The 17,452-nt window shown below is 47.4% G+C and overlaps 1 long non-coding RNA gene and 2 other non-coding genes across 3 annotated transcripts in view; all 3 read left to right on the top strand.

Moving 5' to 3' along the window:
- Positions 1–17,452, top strand: part of LOC115085418 — a 51,828-nt gene that overhangs the window by 22,495 nt on the left and 11,881 nt on the right. The window contains exons 4-5 of the long non-coding RNA XR_003854839.1: positions 6,034–6,105; positions 15,016–15,091. This is a non-coding gene — a long non-coding RNA (uncharacterized LOC115085418). The remainder of the gene's footprint in view (positions 1–6,033; positions 6,106–15,015; positions 15,092–17,452) is intronic.
- LOC115086383 lies at positions 5,852–5,932 on the top strand. The gene has a single exon (XR_003855262.1). It is a non-coding gene; the product is annotated as a small nucleolar RNA SNORD87 (small nucleolar RNA).
- LOC115086384 lies at positions 14,634–14,714 on the top strand. Its single transcript, XR_003855263.1, has one exon. It is a non-coding gene; the product is annotated as a small nucleolar RNA SNORD87 (small nucleolar RNA).

The following is a 17,452-nucleotide window of genomic DNA, read 5'->3' as shown; positions in this document are numbered from 1 at the left end:
TCGCCCTTTCCTTGCCAGTGGTATGGGATTACTTACAGGTCCTTGGATATATGGCGTCCACTCTGGATTTGGTTCCGTGGTCTTTTGCGCATATGCGGCCGCTACAGAGGGCCCTTCTGTCTCGTTGGGACCCCAAATCGGAAGAGTTTCAGATACCTTTGCCACTCTTACCCCCAGCGCGGACCAGTCTGCAGTGGTGGTTGGATCCGGTCCACTTGCTCCAAGGTACCAATTTGGAGCCACCCCAATGGATTATTGTCACGACCAATGCCAGTCTGACGGGCTGGGGAGCAGTCTGTCAGTCTCAGTCCGCTCAGGGACGTTGGACGCCTTCTCAAACCAAGTGGTCTATCAATCGTTTGGAAACAAGGGCGGTTCGCCTAGCGCTACAACATTTTCTGCCTTTGATTCGGGACAGAGCAGTTCGGGTTTTGTCCGACAACGCAACCACGGTAGCGTATATAAATCGGCAAGGCGGTACACGGAGTCTACCGGTGGCAACTGAAGCCAGCCAATTGATGGTGGGGGCAGAGCAGCACCTGTCTCGGATTGCGGCGTCTCACATCGCAGGAGTCGACAACATTCAAGCAGACTATCTCAGCAGGCAACGCCTAGATCCGGGAGAGTGGGAACTATCTCCCGAGGCACTCAGACTCATCTGCCGCCGGTGGGGAACTCCACGGTTGGACCTCATGGCAACTCGTTTGAATGCCAAGGCAGCTCGCTTCTTCAGTCGCAGAAGGGAACACGGGTCGGAGGGCGTGGACGCGCTAGTTCTTCCCTGGCCCACGCACGTTCTTCTGTATGTGTTTCTACCGTGGCCGTTGGTGGGGAAAATATTGCGGCGAATAGAATCCCACGCGGGACCCGTCGTTCTCGTAGCCCCGGAGTGGCCAAGGAGGCCGTGGTTCGCCGACCTCATCAATCTAGCGGTGGACGGCCCCTTGCGTCTCGGGCATCTGCCTCGGCTCCTTCGGCAGGGTCCAGTATTTTTCGACCAGGCCGATCGCTTTTGTCTAGCGGCTTGGCTTATGAGAGGCGGCAATTGAGAAAGAAAGGATATCCGGAGTCGGTCATTACTACTCTTCTGCAGGCTCGTAAACCCTCTACCTCGGTTGCTTATGTCAGGGTATGGAGAGTTTTTGACTCCTGGTGTCAGGGTCTGGAGGTGCCGTCGCGGAAGGCTACGGTGTCTCATATTCTGACTTTTTTGCAAGAGGGTCTAAAGAAGGGTTTATCTTATAATTTTCTGCGTGTGCAGGTGGCAGCCTTAGGCTGTTACCGCGGTAAACTTGACGGAATTTCCATTGCCATGCATCCGGACGTTGCACGATTTTTAAAAGGAGTTAAGCATTTGCGACCCCCGGTACGACCTATCTGTCCTTCTTGGAGTTTAAATTTGGTTCTCCGGGGTCTTTGTACTTCTCCGTTTGAACCCCTACGAAGGGCTACTCTCAAGGATCTCACTCTCAAAACTGTTTTTCTCGTCGCTATTTGTTCGGCTCGCCGAATCTCGGAACTTCAGGCGTTGTCTTGTAGGGAACCTTTTCTCCGTATTTCTAATTCGGGGGTTTCTCTACGTACCGTTCCCTCGTTTTTGCCTAAGGTAGTTTCCGCTTTTCACGTCAACCAGACGGTGGACCTACCGGCTTTTGCGGTTGACGGAGCGGAGGTGTCGCGGCAACCGGAACTTCGCAAGTTGGATGTTCGAAGGACGCTCTTGCGGTACTTGGACGTTACCAACCCTTTTCGGTTGTCTGATCATCTGTTTGTCTTGTGGGGTGGTCCAAAGAAAGGGAATAAAGCTTCGAAAGCTACGATAGCACGCTGGTTGAAAGAGGCGATTGTTTCTACTTACATTTCCCAAGGTCGCGCCGTTCCGGAGGGTCTTAAGGCTCATTCTCTGCGCTCCCAGGCGGCGTCTTGGGCAGAGAGTGGTTTTATCTCCTCACAGGAAATTTGCCGAGCGGCTACTTGGAAGACGTTGCACACATTTGCGAGACATTACCGTTTGGACGTGCGCGCTCAGACGGTGGACTCCTTTGGCAGTGGTGTGCTTCGTGCGGGACTGTCAGGGTCCCACCCTGTTTAGGGCAGCTTGGGTACTTCCCAGCAGTCTGGACTGATCCTGGTACGTACAGGGAAAGGAAAATTAGGACTTACCTGATAATTTTCATTCCTGTAGTACCAAGGATCAGTCCAGACGCCCGCCCATATCAGTGAAGAGTATAAAGTCCCGCAACTGTTCTTTTTTTTCGGGTTCCGTTTTTACGGGTACTTGTTCTTTTTTGTATGGTTGACTGCATGGTTTCCTCGTTTTCCACATGTTCATACTTTTCATCTTTATCTTGATCTAGTCACAGAGTTTGCCATAGTTTTCTAATTTTCATACTGCTTTGTTATGGATTATACTGAAGGATCGCAGGGGACGCACCAGGGTATATCAGTGGTGCCTTTTCAGTTTCTCTCTGACTCCATCTGCTGGACGGGAGGCATAACCCAGCAGTCTGGACTGATCCTTGGTACTACAGGAATGAAAATTATCAGGTAAGTCCTAATTTTCCTTTAATGGACTTCTCCAAGAACTTATCCAAACCTTTTTTGAACCCAACTAAACTAACTGCAAAAACCACATCCTCTAGCAACAAATTCCAGAGCTTAATTGTGCATTGAGTGAAAGAATTTTCTCCGATTAGTCTTAAATGTGCTACTTGCTAACTTCATGGCATGCCCCCTAGTCCTTCTATTATTCGAAAGTGTAAATAACCGAGTCACATCTACTCGTTCAAGACCTCTCATGATCTTAAAGACTTCTATCATATCCCCCCTCAGCCGTCTCTTCTCCAAGCTGAACAGCCCTAACCTCTTCAGCCTTTCCTCATAGGGGAGCTGTTCCATCCCCTTTATCATTTTGGTTGCCCTTCTCTGTACCTTCTCCATCGCAACTAATCTTTTTTGAGATGCGGCGACCAGAATTGTACACAGTATTCAAGGTGTGGTCTCACCCTGGAGCGATTAGAGGCATTATGACATTTTCCGTTTGTTTAACCATTCCCTTCCTAATAATTCCTAACATTGTTTGCTTTTTTGACTGCTGCAGCACACTGAGCCGACGATTTTAAAGTAACATAGAAACATAGGCAGAAGAAGACCAACGGCCCATCCAGTCTGCCCAGCAAGCTACGCAGTTTATCCATTTTTTTCCCCCTTTTTTCTCCCTCCCACCCGTTTTCTATTGGCTTCCAGCACCCTTCTGCCACAATTCTCTTCCACCCCTCCACCAATGCAGAGAGCAGCGCCATCCTAGTGAACATCCAGCTCAATCAGGGGTAGCAACTGCCGCAACCAGCAGGGCACACCCCTGCCCCTTACCCACCCCTGTTTTGTTTGCTTGTTTTTTTGTTTTTTGAGATGGCAGCCCTCCATCCTTCCGCTCCGTGAAGGTGGAACACCAGCCACTGGCATCCCGCTCCGTGAATGCCTCCGTGGTAACTGCCGCTCCGTGCAGTGTTTGCTGCCTCCTCTCTATTTATGCCCACTAGACTTGATGGATCCACAGTGTTTATCCCACGCCCCTTTGAAGTCCTTCACAGTTTTAGACTTCACTTCCTCTGGAAGGGCATTCCAGGCATCCACCACCCTTGTATTATCCACTATGATGCCTAGATCTTTTTCCTGGGTAGTAGCTCCTAATATGGAACCTAACATCGTGTAACTACAGCAAGGGTTATTTTTCCCTATATGCAACACCTTGCAGTTGTCCACATTAAATTTCCTCTGCCATTTGGATGCCCAATCTTCCAGTCTTGCAAGATCCTCCTGTAATGTATCACAGTCTGCTTGTGATTTAACTATGAATAATTTTGTATCATCCGTAAATTTGATAACCTCACTCATCATGTTCCTTTCCAGTTCATTTATCTATATATATTGAAAAGCACCGGTCCAAGTACAGATCCCTGAGTCACTCCACTGTTTTACTCTTTTCCACTGAGAAAATTGACCATTTAATCCTCTGTTTCCTGTCTTTTAACCAGTTTGTAATCCACGAAAGGATATTTATTTTATTTATTTATTTTTAATTTTTATATACCGATGTTCTTGTAAAAACTACAAATCACTCCGGTTTACATGCAACATTGAAATGCCCAAAAAGAGTAGGGGCTTTACATAGAACAATAGAACAAAATACCAATTAAACATAGTAATATTATAATATAGTGTAAATACAGTATAAATACAAGGAACGTATGAACTCAATCATAGTGCAGTTGAAAAAATCGTAATAGTAAAACTCAGTGAGGTATCCCATAATCTGGGTTTATCATCGTGACAAGGCAGCATTAAATGTCCGGGAAGGCTTGGCGGAAATTACCTCCTATCCCATGACTCTTTAGTTTTCGTAGAAGCCTCTCATGAGGGACTTTGTCAAACGCCTTTTGAAAATCCAAATACACTACATCCACCGATTCACCTTTATCCACATGTTTATTAACCCCTTCAAAAAAATGAAGCAGATTTGTTAGGCAAGACTTCCCTTGGGTAAATCCATGTTGACTGTGTTCCATTAAATCATGTCTTCTATATGCTCTACGATTTTGATCTTCAGAATAGTTTCCACTATTTTTCCCGGCACTGAAGTAAGGCTCACTGGTCTATAGTTAACTGGATCGCCCCTGGAGCCTTTTTTAAATATTGGGGTTACATTGGCCACCCTCCAATCTTCAGGTACAATGGATGATTTTAATGATAGGTTACACATTTTAACTAATAGATTTTGAAATTAAGTTGGCCATAGAGGCAAAAACTCATAATAAAACTTTTTTAAATATATCCAAAGCAAGAAACCTGTGAGGGAGTCGGTTGGACCATTAGATGACAGAGGGGTTAAAGGGGCTCTTAGGGACGATAAGGCCATTGCAGAAAGACTAAATTAATTCTTTGCTTCCGTGTTTACTAATGAGGATGTTGGGGAGATACCAGTTCCGGAGATGGTTTTCAGGGGTAATGAGTCAGGCGAACTGAACGAAATCACTGTGAACCTGGAAGATGTAGTAGGCCAGATTGACAAACTAAAGAGTAGCAAATCACCTGGACCGGATGGTATGCATCTTAGGGTACTGAAGGAACTCAAAAATGAAATTTCTGTTCTCTCTTCGCCTGTCTTATCAGTGTTTTACACTTGACAATGCTTATGTTTTATCCTATTTTCTTCAGATGGATCCTTCTTCCAATTTTTGAAGGATGTTTTTTTGGCTAAAATAGCCTCTTTCACCTCACCTTTTAACCATGACAGTAATCGTTTTGCCTTCCTTCCACCTTTCTTAATGTGTGGAATACATATGGACTGCGCCTCTAGGATTGTATTTTTAAACAATGTCCAAGCCTGTTGAACACTTAACCTTTTGCAGCTGCATCTTTCAGTTTTTTTCTAACTATTTTCCTCATTTTATCAAAGCTTCCCTTTTTAAAGTTTAGTGTTAAGGCTGCAGATTTACTTATTGTCCCCCTTCCAGTTATTAGTTGAAATTTAGTTTAAATTTCCTATCCCCCTCCTGCAGATTTCAACTCCATCTTCCTCCTTAATCACGTGTTTTCTTTCTTTGGGGCCCACACCATCTGCCTATTCACCCATCATCTCTGTGAATAACTGTCATCTATCAACACCCTTCCTCTTTCCTCATCAACGTTGACTCCTGGATAACATGTAGGAGCTGGATCTCTGAAATCACTTCTGTGTACATGGCATTCAGCACACATGTATCAGCGAGTTGGTTACTTCCGACCACCTCAGTATATATTGAGGTGGTTGGAAGTAACTATTTTATCAAGCACTGACTGAGATCGCTTTGCTGGCGCAATGATGAATATCTTTGCCGTTTACCCAACTGACTCTTTCAGGGATGAGAATGTCCAAGTCTGAGACGCCAGCAAAATTAAGTCTGATGTGTAAAATGGTTCTAGAGATTTCTTTCCCCCCATTTTTAAGCATTGTGGTGTCTTCCCCCCCCCCCCCCCCTCTTTCTCCTGCAGATGTCCTTTCATTTGATGGGTCTTTTCGTGCTGTTTTATCGGTGGTCCCTGATATGGCCCAGAGCTTTTTAGGTAAGTGGGGCATAGCAGTATTGAACTATTGCTTGTTATTAGTGTGGTTGGTATTATTGGGGCACTAAAGAAAAACTGCTGGGGTAAAAAGATTTTTCTCCTTTGGACTTCAGCTCAATTTGACTGGCTACAGCACTATTGGGGGCATATTCAGTAAACGAGCAAGTGGACACGTTATCCAGCTAAAGTTAGCTGGATAGCTTGTCCCAGATATTCAGCGGGATAAACATTCTGCTGAATCTTTCTGTCGATAAGAAGGCTGAAATAGCCATTACTTGTGGATGACATCATCCAGTGGCATTGAACAGACCTCTTAACTAGTAGAGCTTTTGCAGGAATTCTTGCTCTGGCATTGCCTTGTGAGCCCCCCTCGGTCTTTTTATTTGTCCCTCATCAACTTATCTGTCTCTTTACTTTCTCACACAAAGAAAAAAAAATTTAAGCTGCCTCGCTGCTTCAGCAGCCCTCAAAGAGCACTTTTCAGTACTCCCAAAAAAGATTAAGAACTTTTTTGTTCATATTCAGTAAGAAGAATCCATGGTAAGTGGGTTCAAGGACTCTATTTATGATAGAATCCATTACTTATGAACATGAATTCTTCTGCTGCTTCAGACCATGATCAGGCCAACTGTTAGCATTGTGGACCAATGTCTCTGTCTACTCAAAAAACATGGGCTTGGAAAATGAAGAAGCTACACAAGTTTCCTAAAAGCTGCAGTCTGTCCTTCTGGAGTTGAGCAGGAATTTCCCAAAGGTATCTCACCGATCAGTGGAGCAGGCCAAATCCCAGGGTTGGGTAAGTGACATGCATAGAAGAAGCTGCACAGAAAGCACAGAGTCTTGGGTGTGTTGGTGCCGTCAATGTACAAAGTCCTGGTGCCATTGAAGCACAATACATTGGTACCATCTATCCTAAATCCTCGGCACACTTGACTTGGTAACCCCAGAAAGTGAAATCCATCAGTCCTCAACACCTTTACCATCAGGGCAGGTTGCTCCATTGTTGATGCTTCGTGCTTCCTATGCAACTGTATGCAGGCCTGTATAGAATTTTGATGGGTAGAAGGAGATATACCACTACCCCCATCAATTACCAGACACCTTACACCAACAGAATTAATGGAGCAAGGACTATGCCTGGAGACTCCAAATCCCATTTAATCTCTGGTACCCATCAGATTTTGCGGAGCCAAGTGATATGCAAGATTCTTTTTTTGGTATTAGAAAAGGATGTTCTACTGTCTACTTGTCAGCCCTTTGACCAAAGAGTGGATCTGGTGAAAGATTCTTCTCTCTGGTGGCTAAGGATAAGGAGGGTACCATCAACCTTCCTTTTCAGGATATCAGGTTTACTCCCACGAGGAGGATTCCCAGTATCCCTGATGTAGGGTAGATACGCCCATCAGAATTTCAATGCAGGGGTTCTAGTCCAAGAAACTTGCTTGCAATGGAGTTTAGTCAATTAGAGGATGTCCATAAGGAGTACACCACTCCGAGGCAACCAAGGACCTCTCCTCTGTCACCTTGTTTATCATTGGGCTCCTGGATCAGTGTTCCCACTTTTCTCGTCTCTGAAGAGGGGTCAACTGGGATTCCTTCTGACCCCTTTCTGGCCCCTCCAGACACTCTTCTCCACCAGAAGACCTTTCTTACTCCAGATTTCTGGACAAGCTGGGAAAAACATGAGTTAGTGTGCAGAGACAAGAAGTCTGGAAATACTGGTGGTTAGCATTCTCAATCCATAGTATCCTGCAAGAATTACAAACCAGAAAATGGGAAAATCCTGTTTCCTGTGCTGAAGTAATTAGACCTCAAATATAGAGTACAGAAATCTCCGGGGTTTAGAATAGTACAGTTACCCCACCAATTGGTTATGGTGGAATCTGCTCATTAAAGAGCAAAGAAAACATGGATATATACCCCACCAGGGAAGCATCCCAGGCTGTTGGACAACTTTGGCAAAAATATTTATTGAAGCTACATGCTTATTGCATGATTCTATATGGTTCAGTACTTACATGAGCATATACAAAAACTGAGAGCTTTTTCTTTCACTTGGTGAAGGTGGAATTGCATATCCTTAGCCATTTTTAGATGAAGAGTGTATACACTGCCATTTTCGGGTCATGCCATATGACTTGGTTGAAAGCCCATAGCCTACTCAATGTCCACAAAAAGTCTGCAGATTTCTCATACCTAATTGATTACCTTTTTGGAGAAAAGCTTAGAGAAATGGTTGCTCAAAGGAACAGACTGTGGCAGTCCAGTTCCTCTTTACAGGACAAGAACAGTAGCCTTCTGAAAGGCGCCCTTTACTAAGCTTTTGAAAGGTCATACTTGCTGAGATGCCCCTTCCAATAATTTCAACATTACCGGATGCGGCATCTCCTTCCGTAATAGCAACAACTTCTGACTTGCATTCGACAGCATGAACATTAACCAAAAACAATGCAATAATTGGTCAAAAATTGGACCAAATTTTTGACCAACTTTCAAACCCAGCACCCATCCTTGATAGTAATGGGAAGAATCCAGCACTACCTGGAGAAGTGCTGCAATATCACCAAACTTTCACATTGCTCAGCCTTCAGTCCGGATCTATCTCACTTGATGCAACTCCAGCTAGAAGTGTAGGGTCATCTCGAACAGTGGGCAGTTGACGACGTTCCTCCTTAACACTATGACCAGGGGTTCTACTTCCCCTGCTTCCTTACGCCCAAGAAATGAGGGGAACTGAGATCCATCCTATATTTAAGGAAGTGTAAGCGAGCATATACTCGGAGAAATTTAACATTTCCTAGCATGTAGCCAGATGGACTCGGGACCAGTGGGTTATTTGCTCTTCTGCTAGCAGATGGGAGACTGAGTCAGATTTCAAAGCTGACGTCACCCTAGATATACCCCTGCGGTGAGCTCAGCTCTTCAGTATCTCTCAGTCTCCTAGCAGATGCGGACACTATCCCACACACTAGAATAGTGTTAAGAATTACAACAAAGAAAAATCTTTACCTTAAAGAAGATCAAGCCCCGCTCTCCTGTGGTGATGCCTAAGGGTCCCTCCCCCAGTTGAGAATTCCTGAGGTGATTTTCGATATTCCTCAGAGGTGTTCCTTGGTTTGGTAGCCAGTTCCCAGCGTGGACTTAGCACCCATAGTGGCTAAAAGGCAGCGGGTGCACAACCGAGCGCGATGGTGAAGGTAAAGCCCTCTCCCCCCCCCAGCTGGAGACTGTCCCGGCATGAGATTGGTAAGCAGATAACTTTAAATTCATGTCTCTAGTCTCCGGGGCTCGGATTGCCTTACCGATAATGGTTTTTCTTCCGGCAAGGTAAAAAGGGAGCACTGATCGGGTTGAGTAACCTTGGTTGGGCTAGGCCCCGATCCGGTGCAGGGGTACAGACATATGGAGACCATCGAAAGCGTCACCTTAAGCGCAGGGGGCGTTGGCGCCATCTTCCCTTCTCGACCGGCGATACACACGGGACAGGCCGGACGGCCGATGCGCCCAAATTTTGTGTGCATCCAGTATAGATGCACGCATAGCCACGCTTACAGCTACACACGCACATTACCTGTGTGCCTAGACATAGAGGCAGTGGCACCGGCGTCCAAGAAGCCCAGAAGGCACTCTTTGCACAGCCTGCCACATCAGAGCTGCACAGCCTGAACTGAAGTCCTGCCTGTGTCGTCATTGCAAAGAAGCCCAGGGGGGTCTGAGGATGGGTTGGGAGCTACTACATACGATAGCATGTAGTAGCTCCAAAATGGCTTATGCAACTCCGAAATGGCTTCACCACAAGAGGGCACCTCAGGGGCCCCCTACTCAGACTCCCCCTGGGCTTAACATGCTTAACATGCGACTCTCCCTGGGCTTAACATGCGTTCAGGTGCAATCAGCCCCAGCTGCGACCTGGGTTCAGCCCCTGTCGGAAGCACAAGATCCTTACGGCCCTGCTCGGCTGCCTTAAGATATGCCTCGCCTAACCAAGAATTTCCCTGACAGGGACCCTGGCGGCTCCCTGGAAGAAGGAGAAATCCCTCCAGGCCTGGAACCATACCAAACCATGCTTCACTTTTTCCACAGGGATGAATTACCTGCTCTTGTTTCCCAGACTCTGGGTATTCCAGGCACAGAGACCCTATGGCGGAACCAAAGAACCACCCCATCTTGGTGTTCCTTTGTAAATCCTCATGCTATTTCCCAATGATGGAAGCCATCCAGGAACTGATTGACCTGGAGTGGGATGCCCTGGAGGCCTTGGAAGCCTTATACCCTCTGGAACCAGCAACCAAGGAACGCCTGTGTTTTCTGAAAGTGGATGCCATGGTCTGTGCAGTCTCAAAGTGAACAACCATTCCCATTGAGGGAGGGGCTGCATTGAAGGATAATCAGGATAGGCTATTAGAATTCATCCTTAAGCAGGCCTTTGACACTGTAGATTGCTTCCTGCTGTGCACTGGTGGCACGTTCCTGTTTGCTCCTCTCGAGAGAGGCAAACAACTCAGGAACATATACCGGTGAATCGATTGAACCGGCAGCAGCCTTTCTGACGGACGCAAGCTCAGATCTGGTGCTTACCTCAGCCAGAGTAGCCACCTCTGTAGTGGCGGCCGGAAGATAGTTATGGTTGCAGTGTTAGTCTGCTGATGCGACCTCTAAAGCGAATTCATAAGAATGCCATTTAAAGGATCTGTCTTATTTGGAAATGAATTGGAGAAGTTAGCCAGCGAGTGGGGCGAATCTCCAGTGCCTCGGCTACCGGAGGACAGGGGTAAAAGATCCCAGCGCTCCTCCCCCAGAAGAACTAGGGGCAGAGCCTCTCAATGCTTTTGCCCTACAGGAACTCGCAGTTCCAGGCACCTCGTCCCTCAGGAAGGTCTCAACCTTATCGGAACCAACAAACCAAGAGAGGAACAGGCCTGGGGGCAGGCTCCGGCCGTACTCCCCAATGAGAATGGGACGACCCATCCACAGCAGGAGGAAATAGGGGGGTCGACTTTCCCTCTTCTATCAACAATGGGTCGAGATCACGTCTGACAAATGGGTACTAAACATCACTCGAAGATTACTCTCTGGAGTTCCACAGCATCCCTCGGGACAAATTTACAATGTCGCCCTGCCACTCCCACACCAAGAGACTGGCAGTGGAAACCACTCTGTCAAGACTACTCAGTTTGAAGGCAATAACTCCGTTTCCTACGCCCCAACAAAATACGGGGTGTTATTCCATCTATTTTATCGTTCCCAAGAAAGAAGGATCATTCCGACCCATCTTCGATCTCAAGAACGTCAACCGTCATCTGCAGATACTACACGTCCGCATGGAGACTCTTCGCTCTGTACTAATGGCAATACAACCAGAGTTCCTAACCTCCCTGGACCTCTCCGAAGCCTACCTTCACATTCCAGTCCATCAAGATCACCAGTGTTTTTCTACGCTTTGCAATACCAGCTCAGAGTGCTACCCTTCAGCCTAGCAACTGCCCCCCAGAACATTCTCCAAAATTATGGTGGTCGTGGCAGCAACACTGAGGAAGGAAGGGATCTTGGTACACCCTTACTTGGATGACTTGCTGATCAGGGCAAAGTCTTTGGAAGAGCCGGCAGGTGACCAGCAGAGTCAAGAACCTACTGCAGGAGCTCGGTTGGGTTGTGAAAATGGTCAAGAGCAGTCTGTAGCCCTCTGTCTCCAGAGTACCTGGGGGCCTGTTTCGACACCAAACAGAACAAAGTCTTTTTCCCTCCCCCAGGAAAAGGAAACTGATGGAACAGTTATGACGATTGATGACCAATGCACGCCCCAAGTTATGGGACTATCTTCATGTCCTCTGGCTCATGGCATCAACCCTGGAGGTTGTTCCATGGACAAGGGTTCACATGCGACCAGTCCAATGCTCCTTACTGTCATGCTGGAATCCACTGTCCCAGGACTAGTCAATTTGCCTCCACCAGCAGAGGTTGGTTCTCAGCTTCAGTGGTGGCCACAGGAAGACCAGCTAAGCAGAGGAGTAAGCCTATCCCCACCGAACTGGATCGTGCTCACCACTGATGTGAGCCTATGAGGGTGGGGAGCCCATTGTCAGGAACTGTTGGCCCAGGGACAATGGAGCAAGGAAGAGGCGGGATGGAACATAAACCACTTGGAAGCTCGAGCAGTCGGACTAGCGTGCCTGCGATTCAGCCACAGACTCAGAGGCAAAGCGATTTGAGTAATGTCTGACAATGCTACAACGGTTGCCTACATCAACTGCCAGGGAGGAACCAGGAGCCAGCAGGTGTCTCTGGAGAAAGACCCTCTCATGGATGGATGGAGATAAACCTACAAGGGATCTCTGCCTCCCACATCGCAGGGAAAGACAACGTCTCAGACTTCCTCAGCAGAGAGAGCCTGGACCTGGGGGAATGGATGCTGTCAACCACAGCTTTTCAACTGATTGTAAATTGCTGGGGCCTTCTGGGCATGAACCTACTGGCCACCTCTCTGTGCCCCTCAGGTTCTTCAGCCACAGACAAGAGCCACTCTCCCAAAGGATCGACGCTCTCGTCCAGACCTGGCCAGAGGAAGACTTACTGTACGCCTTCCCCCTATGGCCACTACTGGGCAAGGTCATCCATAAGATAGAACACCACAGGGAACTAGTTCTACTAGTGGCCCCAGATTGGCCAAGACGCCCATGCAGACATGCAAAGACTCCTTGCGGGGAGCCCTCTGTGCCTACCTCCACACAGGGACCTTCTCCAGCAGGGCCCGATTCTTCACAAAAGATCTATCTCTATTCTCTCTTACGGTCTGGCCCTTGAGAGGACGCGCCTGAATAAGCTTAGTTACTCGAAGGCCGTGAGTTCTCAACATCTCTGGCGTACATACAGATCCGGAGAGTATTCGAAGCCTGGTGAGAGGACTGCGGGATACTCCTGTGGACGGTCAAGATCCCCATGATTCTGGAGTTCCTACAGGACGGTATGAAGAAGGGGTTGTCACTAAACTCCCTCAAGGTCCAAGTAGCAGACCTCTCCTGCTTCAGAGCCGAAGTGAATGGAATCAGTCTATCAGCTCATCCAGATTTGACCCATTTCCTATAAGGGGTTAAGCAACTTCGGCCACCCGTAAAGTGGCCAGTGCCCCTATGGAATCTCAATCTGATATTAGACTTCCTAGCAGGGGCTTCCTTCAGACCAACGCGCGGTCTGTCACTATGCCTCTTAACATTGAAGATGGTATTCCTGCTGGCAATATGTTCAGCTTGTCGCATCTCCGAACTACAGCCTCTATCTTGTCAGGAACCATTCCTTAGGTTCATTCCTGGAACCATACAGCTGCGCACCGTCCCTTCCTTCCTATCGAAAGTGGTTTCCGAGTTTCCTTTGAACCAAGCCATCTGCGGATGAACATAAGGACTCGGAAGACTCACACCTTTTTCGCCATATAAATATCGCAGACTCCTGGTGCGATACCTGGAAAGATAAGAAGCAATGCACAAAACGGATAGTTTGTTCGTTCTCCACAACTGGAAGATCAAGGAGAAGCGGCCTCGCGGGCGACCATAGCTTGCTGGATGAAGGAAATAATCAAGGCAGCCTACATAGAGGCAGGAAAGCCCTTACCACTGCAGGTTAAGGCTCATTCTACTAGGGTTCAGGCAGTATCTTGGGCAGAAACCAAGCTGCTGTCGCCTGCCGAGATCTGTCGGGTGGCGACGTGGTCCTCCTTACACACCTTCTCCAGGTTCTACTGCCTGGATGTTCAGGCCTGAGAAGACGCAGCCTTCGAAAGGGTAGTACTAAGTGGGCCGCAGGCAGCCTCCCGCCCTGTCCAGGAGTAGCTTTTGTACATCCCACTGGTCCTGAGTCCATCTGGCTACATGCTAGGAAATGGAGAAATTACTTACCTGATAATTTTGTTTTCCTTAGTGTAGACAGATGGACTCAGCATCCCGCCCACGGCTGCCCAGAGAAGGAGGACCTCGGAAGCGAACCTCGAGACTAAGCAAATACGGGTAAGCCGTTGCCTATCCCTAGTTCAAAACACCCGCAGTTTGTCCGGTGTTGGCGTTAATTGGTTGAGTGCTCTGGCGGTCTCCAGTTTTTTTTAATCAATTGAATCAGATCTAGTTTAATCAGTTTTAATAAAGTTATTTAAGCAAATATATATCCACAATGGATTTTCGAAGAGAATACTGAAGAGCTGAGCTCACCGCAGGGGTATAATTAGGGGGATGTCAGCTTTGAAATCTGACTCAGTCTCCCATGTGCTAGCAGAAGAGCACATAACTCACTGGTCCTGAGTCCATATATCTACACTAAGGAAATGAAACTATCAGGTATGTAATTTCTCCAATAAAATTGGTAACTATGGTAACATGAAAGCAACCAGGAACAAGACTAAAGAATAAATGGAGAAGCAAAAAGCCTTAATCTTTTTAAATAGGATTAGTGGCAAAGCTGCTTTTATTCAAAGAAGTTGGGGGGCAGAGGGGTTGGGGAAATGAGGATAACAAGACTATATTGGCGCATACTATGATCACTTTGCTGGTGCAATGATGAACACCTTTGCCGTTTACCCAACTGACTCTTTAAGGGATGAGAATGTCAAAGTCTGAGACACCAGCAAAGTGTTACTATGAACAGCTGCAATCTGATGTGTAAAATGATTCTGGTTTGGACTTTGTTTTCTCTCTAAAAAGCATTGTGGTGTCTCACTGTGTTTTTATTTTAAATCTTTTATATACCGCTTAATCTTTTTGTAGGTAGGCCTAAGCAGTTTACACATCAAACATAGTATAATACAAACTATAAAATATAGGTACAATACATTAAAAATATACAAAAATATAAAAGGAAGCAGGAAAGATGAAATTTATATGCAAGAACAAATAGGTGAGTTTTTAACTGTTTCTTATATTCCTTAAGGTTGGAAAATAGTCTGAGATTGTCGGGAAGAGAGTTCTACAATGAGGGGCCTGCAACAGAAAAGGCTTGGCGTCAGGTAAGGTCTAATCTAGCCAGATGTACAGTTGGTAACTCGAGTAAACATTTGCTAGAGGATCATAATTGGCTTGAAGATTGATGGAGCCAGAGAAGAGTGCGTTGCCAAATAGCTGATGGATTGTAGATTAAACTATGAATAAGACAGAACTTTGTAATGAATACATAAAGTAATAGCCAGTGTAAGGAAAATAGAACAGGGGAAATGTGATCACAGATTTTTTTGTCTGGAGAGAATTTGGGCTGCAGCTAATTGTAAAGGGTGAAAGCTGGAATCAGTTAGGCCTAAAAGTCCATTACAATAATCGAAACCAGAAAAAATGAGTTTGAAAGACTAGCTGGAAATTACTGTAAAATAAGAGGTTTTAGATTTTTTTTTTTTTTTATAAGGTGAATTTTGTAAAAAGAATGTTTTACTAGTCATTGATAATTCTGAATAAAGTAAGACACCGAGGTAATGGGTCTTAGTGGAAATTGGGATGGGACAGTCAACTAGAAGATGACTTGGAGGACAACGTGGTGATGGGATCATAGAGAGATGTAATATTTCATTTTTTGATGTATTTAATTTCAGTTTCCTAGCGTGTAGCAGATGGACTCAGGACCAATGGGTATAGTGTGCTCCTGATAGCAGTTGGAGACAGTCAGATTTCAATCTGACGTCATCACCAGTACATATACCCCTCAGGAAGCTCTGCTCCTCAGTATTTTCCATCTCCATAGCAGTTCGGGACTCTATACACGCTTGCACAGCGTTAGAGTATTCAAACCAAAGAAAATTCCAAACAAGAAGAAACCTTACCTCTACAGATGAACCCTGCTCTCCTGCGGTGATATCTACGGGTCCCTCCCCCCAGTCGAGAATTCCTGAGGTGATTTCTGAGATCCCTCAGAGGTAGGCCTCGGTCGGCAGCCGGTTCCCGGCGAGACTTAGCCCCTGGCAACAGGAGAGGCTGAGAGGCAGTGGGTGCAACACTGAGCGTGGCGGAGACCGCCCGGAACAAAACCTGGGAAATGCTGAGACAAAGTAAGGTAGCAAACTTTCTAAAAATCTACGGTCTCAGAGGCTCGTAAAGCCACACAGATTGACAGTCAGCGGCTGTGTTATCGGGTTGATCAGCCCCGTCCGGGCTAGACCCCGATCCGATACAAGGGTCCTCCCATGTGGGAACCCTTTGAGGTGGTCGCCATATTGCTCGCGTGGTCGCTGGCACCATTTCCCATCGATCGCTGTCCTATCCGCTTAACCGAGCTGTGCGCACAGCCACATGCTCAGTGGTGCCAGGCGCATAAGTTAAACCTGTGCGCACAGCGGCGCGCACATCTTTGGGGCACCCGGAGCGCATAACTAAGCCTCTTGGCGCGCGCATTATATGAGGTTTTCTGCTACCCTACATGCACAAACCATGGCACCACCAGCCAAGAAGGTCCAAGCACAAGCCCTCTGCCCAGCCTGCCACATAAGAGCTGCGCAGCACAAAGAGGCCATGGCCATTTGCCAACAGTACAAGGAGGCTCTGGGAGAACCAAGTCAAGGCCCTCCCCAGCCAGTACAGGAATCCGGATCCACCGATAGTACACCGGACCTCTCCACCCCCCCCCCCCCTCCCCCAGCGCGAACCTCTCTCAAACAGGGTCTTCACACTTTCATCCACATGCAACCGGCACCACCGATGACACAACCACAGTCTCCCCCAGAGATGTTCCTCTACCGGTCAAAAGCCTCTCCATAGGGGACACGGACACCTCTAACGAGGATCAAGAATCCCTGGAGGAAGGGGAAATCCCTCCAGGAATGGAACCTTACTGAACCATGAGGCGTTACTTCTCCAAAGATGAGCTATCAGACCTCGTGGCTCACAGCTTGAAGGAGCTTGCCATCCGGGGCACTGGTGCCACAGGGGAACCAAAGACTAACCCTCTCCTAGAGGGACTCTGTCAGGCCTTGCGCCATCTCCCTCTGCTGCAAGCCGTACAACAGCTGATTGACCTGGAATGGGATACCCCGGAGGCCGGTTTCAAGGGCGGACGGGCCCTAGAAGCCCTCTACCCACTGGAACCCTCAGCCAAAGATCTCCTGGCATTCCCCAAAGTGGACACCATGGTTTGCACAGTCACAAAGCACACTACCATCCCAGTTGAGGGAGGAGCGGTACTCAAGGATGCCCAGGACAGACGTCTTAAACAGTCATTCGACGTATCAGCTATGTCACTACAGATTGCCGCCTGCTGTGCCATGGTAACATGCGCCTGCACATCCATGACCAGGAACGCCGCCACGCCTGTCGAAGCACTAGAACCAGCAGTATCCTTCCTCACGGATGCGACCTCTGACCTGGTAGGCATCTCAGCCAGGGGCGTC

Source organism: Rhinatrema bivittatum, chromosome 2, assembly GCF_901001135.1.
Source record: "Rhinatrema bivittatum chromosome 2, aRhiBiv1.1, whole genome shotgun sequence".
Classification (NCBI taxonomy): domain Eukaryota; kingdom Metazoa; phylum Chordata; class Amphibia; order Gymnophiona; family Rhinatrematidae; genus Rhinatrema; species Rhinatrema bivittatum.
Note: the sequence above shows the minus strand (reverse complement) of the source record. Positions and strands in the feature narration are given on the sequence as shown.